General features: G+C 40.3%; 1 protein-coding gene across 6 annotated transcripts in view; it reads left to right on the top strand.

Moving 5' to 3' along the window:
• nrxn2b (neurexin 2b) overlaps window positions 1-16,828 on the top strand; it is a 784,571-nt gene that overhangs the window by 553,145 nt on the left and 214,598 nt on the right. The gene's annotated exons all lie outside the window — the stretch shown is intronic.

Genomic DNA, 16,828 nt, shown 5'->3' with positions numbered 1-16,828 from the left:
AGAATAACACTTAACCCCCCCCTCCACGCTTCAGCTCTGAATCTATTAGTGAGACCCAATAACATCCCAAGAGGCTTTGTGTTGCATTAAGCAATCAATGGTGAAGAACAGAAGGCATGTGGGAATTCTGTAGAAAGAAAAATGGAAAAGCTTTGTGCTTAACCCCCTCTTTGGAAAACAACACAGAGTTGTTGTTAATGTGAAGAAACTATATTTATATTATATTATATATATATATATATATTAAGTATATTTAAAAAAAAAAAACAAGGCAGGGATTTGATTCACTCGCTACAGAATGTAAGTGGGAGGATATGAATGCATCTTGAATGCATAATCACCGCGGTAACCACCACCCCTGCTGTGGATTTGCATTATAAGGGTTATCTCAGAGGCCCCCAATTAAAAACCCTCCCCTGATTCAGAGACGTTGCTGTGTTGAGAAAACATCACACTGCTTACTCTTGCTTCCCTCACCCCAGTGATCTCTCAGCTTCTTATTTTGACAAGAAGATGGGGAAGACTTTTTGTGTTTGGCTCTCCATTCAATTACGAGGATGAGGAGCCAAAAGCAAGAGTGATTTTGAAGGACAAGAGCAGGAAATTAGGTTGTTTAGAGGAACTAGTGGGTTTTACATCTTTGTAAGGCTTGAATATTTTGAACCATAAACTGTAAAAAACTCAGGCTTGGTCTCAGTGACGCCAGCCGTTGGATTCTGATGAGTGTTTTGAAGCCCAACAATGACGATCACCATATTGGAAATGCTACTTCAACCTAACATTGGATCACCTTTGATTTACTTTCACATAAACTGAGATTAAGTTAAACGGGGAAATCTAAGATGGACTGGCCTTTAGCCTCCTTGCAAGCAGTTGCCATGCACCCACCTGTCAATCAAATCAACACTCAATTATTTCCTCTGTAAAATTGGGCATTTCAACATTGGAATCCAATGGGGATTCCTTGGGGATTACAGCCAGCCTCGAGGAACTTTTAGTTTTTTGCACTTTGCTTAATTGTACAATACCAGGGGTTGACGCTTTTTTTAAATGAATCACATAACTGGAAGGAAGTAAATACAGTACTCTTAATCAAATTGTCTGTTCTCCCTCTTTGTCTTAGGGCTACATTTTGATTACAGATGAGTCCATGTTTATGTAACAGTCTCATGAAGCTCACTCTGAACAGTTACAAGTCACAACCTGGAATCACACTTCAGCTCCCACTTTCCCACATAGAGGGATCCTCTGCAACACACCCGGATCTCTTCATGCTTACAGGTCCACTGCCGTCTTTATCGATCCCTTCTCCCCCTTCTGGCTCTCTCTGTCCCAACCCCTCCACTCCCAGCCAGTTCTGCAGTATTTCCCCCTCAGTGATGTGGAGCTTGGAGGCGTTCAGGGGCTGCGGCTGGGAGCAGCTGTCAGCGACACAACGGACACTCTTAATTGGCTCCCCTGGGGCGATCCCCTTGCTACAGAGCAGGACAGTAACTGTGGAAGCATGCTGAAGAGAACCACAGGCCATGAATGCCTATAGTTGAAAACCCATGAAAAAAGCCTCTGGGCTGCAATACTGTGTTTTTATAATTCAAAAGAGAATTGGGAGAGAAATCATTGTGCATTTTTATAGATATAAAACCTATTTGTAAATGTTATCTGATGGTATTTGCAGTTTTCATAGCTGTCTGTTTGAGATAAGGGAATATGACTTTACTGTTGAACATAGCAGAAAGACTCGGGCAAAGCAATGGTGTAATTAGTTTGTTAGAGCTCTAACTCTTGATACAGCGAGCAAATATTAACCATTACATAATACCATACATTTGAATGCTTTCTTAAGAAGCTTGATGTAAGGATGCATTAAAGAAATTTAGTGTTACCATCGGCTGACTCACCCTGACTTTAAATAAGTTTTCTACAGATAACCGATGTGGCAACCAATAATACCTGATGATACATGAATTGTACGTCTATATGACGATACAAAGGTGCTCAGAGAGGTGTTTTCAGACCCTTCCTGTGCAGAGAAGCTGTGATGCCATGCTACATTTGGTACAGAGAGAGTTAAGAGTTTTGCAAACTATGCAGTAAGATCACACTCGACTCAACAAACCAAGTGATTGGACTGTAACTAATTTCCTTGCAATAATATGTTTAAAGCTACTCTAAGGGGTTTTGGGGGTGTTTATGAAATAGAGTTAAATTAACAATGAGGCCTCTATATGACCTACAAAAGCAAAAAAAACAACTATCATCGAGAACATTGAACACGTCTATATAGTTATTTTTTAAGTCTGAATCTGCTTCTGTGGGGTAGGCGTCGGACTAGGCACTTTCCAGCAACAGCCAATGTGTCTTCTGTTTCATATAGTGCAGCCTTGGCATGTGCAAGTTGTTCAGAGGATACATTATCCTTGTCTAAATCGAAAGCTTGATGTTCCAAGTTGAAATATATTCTGTTCAATCACCTTGTACACCAGGCCAACTTAACAGGGATCTCCAAACTGACACCTTCCATGGTCTAGTCAGCAACACTGTATCTTAAAAATAATGTTCAATGTTCAATCTTCTTTTGTCTCAATTTCTCTTGTTTCTTATTTCAATCAATTGGGATCTTTCGCCTTATTACAGTCTCTATATCAGTGGCTTTATCTTCCTTCCTCAGTGCCAGAGCAGAGGGATGAGTCTGTAAATCAGACATCTGCTTTCCCCTCTGCCACTCTCGTTTTTATTTTTCAGCCCTGCCATCCAGCCTGCACCCCTTCATGCTTCGTGCCCTGATATCTTTAGATCCCTCTGTCCCGTCTATACCTCCTGCATTTCCTCCCCATCTCATTTTTTCATTATCCTTCTAGCTTCCTTTCTGCTGCGATCTCTTCCACTACCATCCTTCTTTCATCCATTATCTTTGTTTCTCTCTTTGCCGCAGCAACAGCAGGCTCTATCTTTATTTTCTGCTCCCCTCATTAGAGCTAATGCAATTCCAGTATTCTTGTTTTTACCCCCCCCCCCCCTTCCTCTCACGCTGTTTAGTCCAACCCAGACTGATTAGGTGGCATTGTTTTGGGACTCCAAACAAATAAAAAGCTAGATTCTGTTTCTCCTGGCGGTAATTGAGACGTGAGTTGATAGAGGGGGAAGACGGATGAGGGGGTAGAAGGACAAAAAAAAACGAGGGAGGTTTGGAGGAGAAAACTTGAGCATCGGAGAGCATTGCCAATCTCACTAATGGCTGTGTCTCAGCATAAATCTGAAATCTCCTTTTTGGCAGGCACAGTGTTCATGATTTTTTTTGTTGTTGCAAAGTTTATTCGATAAGCGCGGCAGTAAGCACACGATCTGAGATTTCTACTCTTGTAGTCACAGAAAAACACAGTTTTTTCAGTGCTGAGATGACTTAATCATTGAATTTATCAGAGCTGACAGTTGATGTTCGGTCAGGCAGAAAGAAGCTGTGCTGAAATCTGTGACAAGAGCTTCACCTTAACAGCATTAGGACATGAGAGCCATTACAACCCTTGAACAAAGCCAGGGTGTATTAGTTAATGATTAACACACACTCACTGCTCTATTAAATGGGACCCAATTAGCGCTGAGTGGCACAGAAGAAGCAACTTTACGGTGTGATATTTTCATAGCCTCTGGTTCCCTGGCCTTTTCAGCTGATTTGTTAATTAAAGTAAGGTGGGGGGTAGGGGGGTGATTGACCTTTCAGCACAATTTGTTTTCCGCCACATCATCGGGGGGTGTATTTCCCTCTTTTCCCGGTGACCAACCGAGCGAGGCGAGAGGCTTGCGCCCTCGGGTATCCTGCAGTCTGGATTATACAGTCACTGGGCCTGACTGTTTGTACATATGTACTGTACACACACACACACACACACACACACACACACACACACACACACACACACACACACACACACACACACACACACACACACACACACGTATATTCATGACACAACACCAGAATTACGCATCCGTCTCTGTTCTTGTTAGCAAACAGTGCAAACACAGCAGGTGCACACCTGCTCTGATGCACCTGCATTTTCATGCACAACAGCACGTAGCAACACAAGCATAGCACAGTATGCACTCACCACACACCGGTTTCAGTATGTAACTTTAGAGGATACAATTTCCAACAACATCACTCAGGCCCTATCAGTAATGAAGTTATTGACAAACTAGCAGTTTGCTCACTCTCACACTGCATATCAAGAGGCAACTTAATGTGATTGGAAAGGACACAGATGTGGAAGAACAAAAACAAACTGCAGTTCCTCGAAGGTCCACTTGGGGCTGGCTGCAAAAGCCAAAAAAAGTCCCATTAACACATGTGTTAAATTGCCCAATTTGACAGAAGAATTAAACATGTTTGCAGACTGGTACAACACACTTTTTTTGTCAAGAGCTAATTCCTCTACTGGTTCAAACTAGATAGTTTTTAACTTATCCATTCTGATTATATTAAGCATAAGAAATGTGCAGCATTTTGCATAATTATGGGTTTTACTGATTTGACTGACAGGCAGGTGCTTGAAGCTGTTTCCCCCAAGGCTAAAGATCCTAGAACTCCAATTCTTTGTCTTTACTACCTTGATCAAAAGTTAGTCAGCATTGCATTATGGTATCCGCCTTCAAAACCAACAGTATTTTATCTTTGTTTATCTTACTAGATAATGAAACGTACCCTGAGAACTTTTTGTAGAAATTCATTTTTTTATCTTCTATCCTTTGATTACTTCTTTTAGGTATAAAATACATTTATCTGGTAAACATATGGATTTATTAAGTTATCTATACCTTGAGACATGTGTGTTTAGACAAAGAATGGAAAATAAAAACTGTTGGAAGTGATTGAAAGACAAAGGAGAGAGCTGTGGCGTGGCTTCAGACCAAAGCAAGGTAGCGGGTTAGCAAACAGCATGTTGGCTTCTCCCATTCCCTTACATACAGAGTTATGGTAGGGTAACACTGACAGGCACAGTGGCCACTGAGATTGATGAGAGGTGCCACTGGGAAACAGATGAGGGTGTGATTGGAAGGGACGCATTAGATGGAATGGTTCAAGACAAGGTCAAAGTTCGTGGCACAGCATGAAAGGGAATTCTGACTCGGCATGTTGTGATCACAGAAATGAAAGCTACTTTGAGACGGCGCCTTATGGACAGAGGACTATGGTCCTGGTGGATGTTGATATATGTTGGATTTATCAGAACAAAACTTTTAAATAACAAAGTGTGAGGTATAATTGATGCCCTGCAGCTCCATCAGATCCAATGAGATTTTCTTTCAGCAGTATTGATACACTCGTAAAATTAATCATGCAGTGAATGAACAGCATTGGTTTGTCGTAATTTAAGAATTATGATCACTTTTATGACTTTCTGCTGTCACAACTGGCTGTAAAGAATTAACAAGAAACATGGGGATATAAAGGTCAGCAGTCTGCATACACACCTTCTATTCACTGCCTCATAAATCATTTGAAATTGGACTTTTACTGTCAGAATTCACAAGATTAACTGTATCAAAAGCAATTATACCAATCTATTGGCATGGTGGAATGCATGGTTGCTATGACAATGAAACCAAAAAAGGATTTCAGAAAATAACGACCATGACTAGGACAAACAAGTTGTAATGACTTAGACCAGTTTGTTTCAAAACCTGACATCCCTACGTTCTTAGACATTTTAAAAGACTTTTGGAATTGAAGATTAGGCACTGCCTCTGAATAAAAATAAACTCGGCATATAGTGACATGGTGCAGCGAGGTACAAATAATTATGGCTGAAAACCAAACCACGGGATGCTGCATTACCTTTTTGAGCCTAAAGCTTGAACAATCACAGAGGGCGAGTGGATATAATCACTGGATTCTTTAAGAACCATAAAAAATGTTCTAAATAAAAGATTACGACCTCCAACCAGGTCCGTCCCCACAAAGTTCCCTCCAGTTTTGTTGCACTGTATTCACATATACATTAAGAATTTAAAACAATGGGCGCTCCTCGAGTTCCATGAAAAGGCTTCCTCCAGATGTGGCCTTATGAATAAACTGTGATAGGGAAAGGAAAAGGCATGAACTATTCTTTATCGGGCATTAAAAATATATAAGCAAGAAGGAGATACAATGTATTGTCCCGCTGCCTGTCCTTCTGATGACCCTCTTCTATAGAGAACACCTTCTGTTTCAGAGAAGAGCATACCTGAGTGTATACCCAGGCTGGAACAAAAAGAGGAAGATGGGAGCCATTGAGGGGGAATATTGGCAAAAGTAACAGTGTTACTGTGACAGAGAAATGGAAGAAATAACCAACGGGATGAATAGAAGACAACAGTGAAAGTGCGTAGGCGAAGGCAGTAACCTTGAGGTTAAAGAATCATGGTTGTGTTAGCGAAGGAAGAATACCAATGCTGGCTCTCAAGGGAGACAGAGCCGAACCTCATAAACAACTGTTGCAATGCATCAGTGCACTAAGCAGTATTAGCAGACTGATCTTTGTAAGCAGTTCCCAGTAGAGCTGTATAAATGTCAGAGTTCTGCTGTTAAAGAGCATGCATGCTCAGATGACCGTCCCTGCATAAATCAATATTGTTCCGGAGTAAAGGTCTACAACCCTGCTGGCAGCCTCATAGAGTCTATGTAGTTCATTAAAAACAACACAATCAAAGTATAATCAAAGTTTTAGCAAATTTAGCCATTATCAGACAATTAGTGGTGGTAGCTTGAAGTGTCACATGTGTCAGAAGTAATTAAAAACCAAAGGATGTAGCTGTTTAGAGGAAGATTACTTCAGTCAATTTAATAGCACTCGGCCGATTACCATGTGGTGTACCTTGTAATAAGAGTAGTAGTAGGTTGTCCAAAACTTAGTTTGAGACAGTTTTTCCAATATGGTCACCGCCATTGCTGGGCTTCGCAAAACTCGCAACATTAGGTGATGTCACTGAGAGTACCTGCATGTTTCATACAGTCTATGGATAAGACTGGCAATCGTTAAAAAGATTATAAAGAAATAGAGAATATATGGAAAGTCTCTCGGTTTCTAAAGTCTACCCAACCAGTATGGGTCAATTCGTTTGTTAGTTCACCAGAAAGAAAACCCACTTATCATCGACCTGTCACCACAGAAAACACTACTGAATGAGTTTTTGGTCTAATTCGCAGATACAGTATCAAGATCTCTTCCAAATATCATGATATTCATTCTGAAAGGTGCTGTTCATTTAGAATCAACTTGAAAATAAAATGGGGCAATTAATCCTCCTGAGGGAAATTACGTACAGTTATCATTAGCTTTACAATTTGAGATATCCTTTTTTAGCACTGAAGGGTTGGTCAAGGCTAAATATGTAGGTGTATACATCGATCATTTTCAGTTGGGAGTGTACTGGAGGGCATTCAATTGGACAGTGTTGTCAATATTTTGGGTTTCAATCATGTGTTTGAATGGAGTGTGAACAAATTAAGCAACACCATTTTCAATTTAATAACCTCTAGTACACCATGTACACCCACTAGGCCTTCAAAAAATAAGCAGCACAATCATCCCCTTTCTGACCATGTCAACAAAACATGAAAATGTAGAAGCTTTGTTAAAGTAGAATTTATGGTTGAAGTGTTGTATTTCAACGCATTAGATTGCAAAGGTGGTTAGAGTGGTTATGGCTGATCGGTTTATTTTTATTGGGAGTGTCAGAGTCAATTTGAACCGTTAGTAGTCAAGATGTCATGTTCAGTACCGGAGTTGCATATATCTTACGGCATCACAATTGGAAGGGTAAATAAAACAATGAGACACAACAAAACACAAGTGTATGTGTCGAAAACTGAAGCAGAGGATGAAATACATAGAGAGAGAAAAATGCTCCAAGTGCCTTCCCCCCATGTCATATTATTGATGCCTGGGCGGGTAATGACGTTATCTTCTCCCACACACTCATATGCAAATCCACCTGAGGAAAGCCGGCTCTCATTACAACACGTGTTCACTCACCTAAAGCACAAAAGCTGTTGCATGTCGGGGCCCGAGAGAGCAAGATGGATAATCTCAGTCAAGACCTTAGACGTTTCTATTCATGCCAACCCCTGTCTATAGAAGCTAATGGATTTTCCTTCCAGCACATCTTTATTGTCTAATGCACAATAATGTCTCGGATGTTTTACGAGCTCGACCTAGCAAGCAGACAGAAGAAAGTAACGCCGAGGCTGATCAATGGCCAGGTAATTGATGGATATAACCATATGGAACAGGAAGGTTGATGGGGGAGATGAGGGAAGCTCGGAGCTGTGTTGCAAAAAGCTACATTACATGTATAATGCTGCTCGGCAGAGACACATCTGGATGTAATGCATAGTGCAATGATGTCTATCTTTGGATAATTGTAGATATGGATAGGTGGGAATTGTACGGTGGCCCTGAAGCTCAACTGCAAAAACATTTCAATAACCAAAATTTTATTTTCACTAAATGCAAAAAGTATTAAAAGGAAATGCAAAAACATTTAATGAAACACAAAACAAAAAAGAGAAAAAAATGTTGCATGAAATGTTTTTGCATTTCCTTTTAATACTTTTTGCATTTAACAACCAAAACATGTTGCATGAAAAGAAAATGTATTTGTATCCCTTCATGAGATGTTTGAGTTTCATGAAAGTTTTATTCCTTTCCTGAAATATTTTTTCTTTCATGAAATGTCGATGCGTTTTGTGAAATATTGTTCTGCATGTATTTGCCTTTTGTATTCAGTGAAATGTTTTTTGTTTTTTTTGTTTTTTTTTGCAGTTGACCTTCAGAGCCACCGTAGCAGGTGGTAGCAGGAACATTACAATATGTTTTGGCAGACTAAAGATTAGTGGGGCGTAGTAAAAATCTGCTTTACACGACATTTGTTTTAATTAAAGAGTTGTAGTTGCAGCAGAAGTGACTGGTGTGACAGAATAGTTAAGTGTCAGATCCCCCATTGTCATCTGAAACATATAATATACAATAATAAAACAGAGGTAGCATTTGCAGGAGACAGGTTAGCAAGTTATTGAAGGATTTATTAACAAACTACTGAATTCAAAATTCTGCAAATTGACTTTGACGTATGTTGAATGCTTGTCGATGTCCCAACATCACCGAGTACATTCAAGAACGATCCATGACCTTGAATATATGCATGGTGCTTTCAAGTCGCCCTGCACAGAAAAAAGACGTTAGCTCAGCAGTGCATAGCATGAAGGAATGGTTCAGCGCTCCTGAGTGGGAGTTGATCTGTACCTGTCTCTTTCATGCCTGCGATGCTTGGCCGCGCTAACCACCCATCTGTAGGAACATGTGGGACGGGGCAGAGCTTGGCGACCGCTGAAGTAAGAATCTGTTACAATTGCTGCACACAGAAAAGCATGCTGTGTATCTTTTTGCAATCGGGTGTACAAATGGCTGAACACTAGAACTTCTGACTACCTGGCTGAATTTACATGTGAAGAGTCACATTCAGATCAAACATCCAACTACATGTAAACACTGCACAACTTCAACTTCTTTTTCCTCCAAAGCTTTTTTAGGAATTTCTGATTTTAACTTTACTTTGGGGGAAAAACAAGCCAAAGAAACCTTCTAGTCTTGCAAATGTCATATTAGAGCATATCAACTCAATTGTCTTTAAAACATTGGGTCTTATCCGTGTACTGATGGTGGTATTCACCAAATAATGATACCACCCAAGGTAACAGAGGAAAGGTGAAGCACCTGCCTTGATTATTCTTTTATTGTCTCACCGACAACGAGAAGCCCCTATGCTGCCATTTTTGACAGCGTTAAAGATAAAAAAAAAACATGGTGGGGGAATAATGCTTAGTTCTGCACATGCCTGAAGAAAGAAAAGTGATGACCTTCTGCTGTGGATTGATTCAAGGAAAGGCCTTACTTGGAGATAAAGATTCACTCAGCAGGCTTACCAGCTTCCTTTTTCCACCACAGTGTTGATAGCTGACTTGAAAATGATTGCACGATTATTAAACCCCGTTTCAGGTTCTCTTAGCTTCCCACACTGACTTAGCTGCCTTTCCTATTTCTTCTTCTTCTATCCCTTCAAGGCGTCGGTAGCCTTTCAAAGTTGCTGGTCTTTAGCTGGCCAATCCTCTTAGTGCCAGGAAAAAAAGATCTCCCTTTGACACAGTGCTGACGTTCACAGTTTGAGAAGCCGTCGTGTGAGAGGTTGGAGGGTGCGTGACTAAGAAGCTAGCTTTCTTTTTCTATATATATGAAAGTATGGAGGTTTGAAAGGGAAGGTGATTCTCTACTCGGAGAGCCATTACCGCCTCAGCATTATTAATATTTTAAATTCATAATGCATCAAGCCTGCATGTATGTGTATACAAGGTCCTGCCAGGCCATGCATGGCACTCTTATCTATACAAACAGCAATATAGTGCTTGGTGATTACGTTGATTTATTTGGCAGTCCAAATTGGCGCCGTGTCTCTTTCAACAGACCCCGGTAATCTCATCGCCACTTTCTACCAGCGTTTTAGTGATGCTGCTAACTCCTGATAATGACCACGAGTCAACAAGGTTTTTATTTATGCCCCCCAATGGTCAAACACTCGACAATCACTCATGACGTTTGACGGCAGAAATGTGAGCTTTTTGAATTCATGGGTTGCAAACAACCTAAAATTGGAGGATCTGTTCATGGGTTAGGCTTTTTTTTCCCTAAGTGTGTCTGATGGCTTAAAGTGCCACGTTTTATGATTTAATAACAGCAATTATCACTCTGGGGGGAAAGAATAGACAGTTTATCGGTCTCGGGGTAGTTTGATCAGAGCCGGCTCTGTTTGTGTCGTCGTTATCTCTGCACCGCACTCAGACATATCTGGGTTGCTGCGGGTGTATGCGTCCATATGTGTGGAAAGATGTTTTGTTGTTGTCTATCCTAAAGTGCCAATCTTGTTGCTTATTTGGCTCTTTCCTCTCATTGATTGTGTTTTAGAAGACAGAGGCAGAGAGATGGATAGAAGCAGAAGAAAAAAAAAAAAAAAGCTCCAGCTTCTGTGAGAAGCGCTGCCGAGGGAATTTAGGAGACAGGGGTAAAGAAAGTAGGTAATGATGGAGAGAACGTCGTCTTTGCTGTTATGTTCTCCTGTATAATGTTAAAATGAAAAACACTGTGGCCTCAGTCCGGCTGGGTAGATTTAGAAAGCGACTCTTGGGGAAATGCAGAGTAAAGAGGCGGGGTCCTTGTGGATGTTCATTCACCTGAGTTCTCCCTTCAAAGGGATTCTATTTTGCCATCGCTCCTTATTCTAGAAACAGTTGGGCAAATCAAATGTTGGTTTTGGGAATTTAAAGTACATACATAAAGGTGCTGGAGGAGACAAAAGAAAGGAGCACTTAAGCTTAATGCGCCATGCTGCCAGGCTCTCTCTCTCTCTCTCTCTCTACATGTTTCACACGTCTCTTCAACTCACATTAGACCTGCATATTTCATAAGTGTGATGTTTATTTCATCACATGTCTATCTTCCACTCTCATTTCATATTGACTCAGTCCAGCCTTTGTGAGCCCACTGTATGGGCTGTGGTCTTTTTTTAACTGTCCTTGCATTCAATTCTATTTTCCGTCCTCATTTACCCCTCCCTTCATTCCTTCACTTACACTTTAGATCACGCAAAGCTTCTTCGAGTTCTCGTTATATTTGCTGCCTTTTTCTGTAGGAATTCATGCCTGTAGATATGCATGCCATGCGTACATTCCTTAATATAAATATATATTTAACTTTGCTGCTTGTAAGACAAGGATCTGTGCAGTATGTTCCCTGAGAGTCTCAGATCATTTTAGTTACCTTCCTCTTCTTCTTATTTGAGTTAGTTGATAACTGCTGCTATATCAAAAATCCTCCACATGTCACATCCCTTTCTCCCACATTTACAAAGACCTCGTCTTGTTTCTACCAACCTCCCGGTGTTGAAAATTTAAGCTGATGCAGAAGTGCAAAAACTGCAGTTCTTCTCATGTCCACTTGAGCCTGGCTGCCAAAACCTCATATCTCATATTATAATATCATAATATAGGTATTATATTGCTCTATAGGCTGGGAGTGGAGTCCATGGGTGGAGATATCAGAGGAGGTGAGGATATTTTTTTTTATAGCAGAATCCCACTGTGACATCATAAGGAGAGCACATTTGAAACAGAGCATTTTTCTCTATGTTGTAAGTCTTATGCAGACCACAAACAAAGGCCTTGATGTTTTTATTTCACATTTTGTGGGTCAGTAGACACTCAGGTTACCCAAAATGTTCAAAAACACTGTCAAAGTAGAGTTTTTCATTATCTGTCCCCTTTAATTCCAGTTTGTGCAAGGGGAATGAAGAAAAAAAAGTCATTCTTTCTCACCAACCCCCTACAGTCATTGATGCGTCTTCTCAGTAAAGTTATCATCTGAGTGTATTAACACCACGTTGAAGATGCTGTTAATTGAGCACCACTTTAAATTTGACAAGACGTGAGGAAAGTAACAAGACGGTTTATTAACAAGTGAAGACTTTATGGGTCCAAGGGCTTTATATAGCTTCTTTCTGTTGCTTAATGACATTCACAGATGTGTTCTGCCACATTCAATTTGTATCTGTGATGTGATGACTACATTAGTTCTACAGTTGCTGCACTAATAAAGTCATGTTCAAGTAGTATGACACAAATTAACAGAGAAAAAAAGAAGTTGAGAAAACGTTTGCACAATGTTGTGTATTGAGTTCTTATAGTTTTGTTTGGGCAGTGGGATTCCATCATTAGTCAAACTATCTTTGTATCATCAAAACATTGAGATCACGCCGATTTCTTCTAATTTGGTGGCTGTTTTATTTTAGAACTCGCTTTAATCTCTTCATAGTTAAGAGATATGTACATAAACACTTTCACACCACTGTTCACAGTCTCCCCACCGTCTCAGCCAAAGAGTGCCCGCGGTGATGCTGGGGCCGCTGCATTGCTCAGGGGCCATTCATTTCCAAGCCGTGCTTAATGCACTTGGTGCTCTGTGGGGAAGATGACATGTATATGTATGAGTTTACTAGGGACAGGAAAGAAAGCAAGCAAGTGAAGCGGGTGAGGCAGGGAGGAAGATAAGGAAGGAGAGGAATGAGGAAGAGAGGATGAAAAGGGAGGGAGCGATTACAGAGGGAAAGAAGGAGTCAGTGCAGCTCTAATGGGACGAGGAGAGAGGATGAAAAGACTAAGAATTGGAACCTAATATTGAGCAAAAGCTGCATTTCAGATACTTCTATAGAAATGTGCAACTCCTACTTTAGATGCAGCATTTCAACAAGGCAGCATGCACTGTTAATGACATGCATTATTTTTTTAACGTGCATTCATTAAGACTGTTTTGCATGGCCTAAAATGTTCAGTGAGCGATTGTGAGCGATTGGCTACAGAAGCGTAAAGCTCAGCATGTATTATTTTTGCAGCTGTTAAAGCGAGTTCAACTTTATGATTATAGGAAATGTGTGTTTTTATATCTATTATATAGTTTTCAATTTCAATATGTTCCTCTTTTTTCTCCAAAGGCCACCAGGAGAGGAACTTCTAAATTCCCCCTGAAAGCACTTTAAGTTAATTAAAAGCGAGCAAACAACCTTCCCCGCTTCCTGTTTTTGCCTGTAACTAATTAAGAGAGAAGCTGCTGAACCTAATGTGCTTGCAAAAGGTGCACTTCGGTAGCCAGTGGTTGAGAGTCGCTGATCTGTCCCAAATCCACTCAAAATAATTATGCATGGGTTTAATTAAGCTTACAATAACACCGCAGCCAATGAGCCATGGCGCTTTAAAGAATAAACACACACAGACGATAATGTCAACAGAAATGACCAAAACAGAGTCATGCTCATAAATTTAAATAAAACAAGACAGTGCATCTTGTGTTGTTGTCATATAAACCTTTATAGCCTGCAGAAGGGCACTCCCTGCTACTTTGGATATTAATGATCCTATTTAGTGCAAACATCATTTCTGTCAGAAAATGTATACACACTTTTTAATGCACTCAGTTACACTCAGCTTGTTTGGCTGATAGGCCAAGCATTTGTCAAGCAAATATGATCGACCACACCTCCAAAGTCATAAGAAAAAGCCTCAGAGTTGATTAATGCAACTTTCAACTTTGATATTGTGCCAAATCTCCAGGGACTTTAGGCTCCCCCTGCTGCTGCTTTTGCATTAATGACGGCTGTTACTGTGTCTGGGGCACAGCGTCAAAGGGAAATTCGAGCCAGCACAAAAATGATTGGGTGAAAGATTTTAAAAGGACAGAGAGATAGATATATAGCTTGCTGAAAACCAGGAGTGAGGACCCAATTTTTCTTTACAAAACCGATGCAGTTTTTTAATGCTCAGCATCCTAAGAGCATAAACATCCTTGATGCCAGAATTATTTTCATCGCTGGACTCACATCGGTCTCGGTTGAAAATAGTTTAACTGTTGGTACACCACCATGCGCCAATGTCACGTCTCCAACGCCAACCAATCTAAATCAACAAGGGGTCGGACTTCTGATATCAGCTTTGTCAGCAACAGTGGCAAAGAGTAACGCATCCTTAGTCTCACATGATTTATCCCATTCACCCAGATCCTTTTTATGTAGCATACATCTCAGGGTCTGGGGCTGCTGCTGATGACAGGACACAACTCCCCTTATTGTTTTTATGTCAAGATTTCCTTGAATAAAGCTCATATTGAGCATACAGGTGAATTCAAAACAGAACAATTAACAATCACTTCCAAAAGAAGCGGAAAAGCTGCATCACAGCATTATCACGTTGCAACAGTTAGACCGAGTGAGAAGCTCGATAACTTTAAGATCAGGGGTGCTGCTTACGCAAAAGATGCCGTTAGTGAAGCCGGACTCTAACCCTACACGTCTAGTGATCAACAGACCTGCTGGTTTTGCATCAAGCTGCCATTTCCAGTCCCTGCATCCTGCTAAATACTGAATCAGTGCATTTCTGCGACTAACACATGCAAGGGTATGAAGGGGACTCCATCGAATGATTTTATTTATTTGTAGTCGGTAGTATAAACCACAAAGACAAATGTTTCCTCTTTCTCTGAATGTTATGTACAGGTTAATAATATGTGTGGGTATAAGCCTTGGGTAGGTTGGCCTTGCTTTTGAGGTACCTTGTTTGAAGCCAAGTCCTTGCTAAATATTTAGGCCACGGGGCTGCTGATATAAATAAATATGGAGACGTTTTCCTCTCCAGTAAAGCTTGCCAGTGTCTGCGCCTCCCTCTGCTTCGGTTCTGTTATGTGTTGTGTGTTTTGGGAGTTGAGATTTAAGAGAGATTCCAAAGGCCGCAAGCTTGGTGTTAATACAAAGTCAACGGCATACATATTTAGTCATAATAGCAGATGTACACGGTTCCAAGTGTTGTATCAGGCAAGCCAAATGAGTCAGTGGAATTTTTCACCGCCTAATGTCCTTTTCTTGAGTTTGAGGCCTTTTTTTGTACCGCAAGCCAAAATCCAATTTTTGGATAAAAAAGATTGCATCCACAAAATTTAAAGAGTCTCTTCAGGAAAAGCATGCTTTCATATTGCATCAAAGCTACATTTTGATGGATTTTTTCACAGCATTAGTGCGGATAGTTTGGACACTTGATGGATTTTCCAGTTTCTCCATCATGAAAAACACTTAAAATGTATGTATGCATCAGTAGAGTAGAAAAGAACAGAATCCATTCTGCTAATAGCATAGCGTTACAATATGATACGATATGGTGCGATAGGATAGAATAGGAAATGATAAAAACAATACTATACGATATGATAATAATGTCATGACAGACACGATGCACTTTCATGTCCCCTTGGGGAAATTTGTCTTGGACCTCTAGTGCTGCATACATTTAGCTGCCTCCTCTGAAGTATTATTGAGTAAAAAATAATAAAGCATCCAATAATCCTCATGTAAACAAAGAACCACAAACAGCATAAATCATATTGTACTCAACTCGTATCGCGACAGATTTGTGTAAAGACGCAAAGTAGTTAGTTATAAGATAAGCACACCAAGATGCTTTTACAAATTCCCCTACAACCGTCAACAAATGAATTTAACATTTTGATTGAGGTGGGCACAAACACGTTTTTAAAACTGTTTCATTTGGGGACATGTTTTGCAACTCTGAATCATCTGCCAGATGGTTAAAGCTCTTAAAGAGAGTGAAGGATGTGAATGTGAATGTAGGACAACTCAGGCAACATGGTGCATCAGTGGAGTTATGCACTGCACTTTTACTGCCACATGTTTGGAGGACTGAATTATTTCTCATGTTTTTGTGTTAGAAAATTGAATAATCATCAGCGTACTTTGTTACCAAATCTTAAATGTTACCGTAGCAGTCTGAGCAGATAGGTCTGTGATGTAAGAAAATAAACATGATTGTATAGATCTTTGATTTGCTTACAGGATGAACACAGATTGAGAGACGAGCTGGATAAACATCATTTATAACCAGACTGTAGTGTGATACGTGTTTATCCTGCTTTTTCTCAGGACATTTTTTTGTCTTTTCATTTGCAATCTAAACCTCTTAGAATACTCCATGGGTGTTGGAAATGATGGTAGAGACATTGTAAAGATGGAATATCTGTGATAATTCCTCAAACTCATTTTCAAATTCTCTCACTGTTTCAGCTTTCTAGAGTTTCAGAAGTGGCAAGTTCACTCTCCATCTGTCGTTATTGTTTTCTGTTTCCGCTTTACAAAAGTCTCTCTTTTCTCTACCCCCTGCAGTGGTTGTAGTTAGGTCTCTCATTAGCCC

This window comes from Labrus bergylta, chromosome 22 (genome assembly GCF_963930695.1).
Source record: "Labrus bergylta chromosome 22, fLabBer1.1, whole genome shotgun sequence".
Taxonomy (NCBI): domain Eukaryota; kingdom Metazoa; phylum Chordata; class Actinopteri; order Labriformes; family Labridae; genus Labrus; species Labrus bergylta.
The sequence above is the reverse complement of the archived record's forward strand: the minus strand, read 5'-3'. Positions and strand labels throughout refer to the sequence as shown.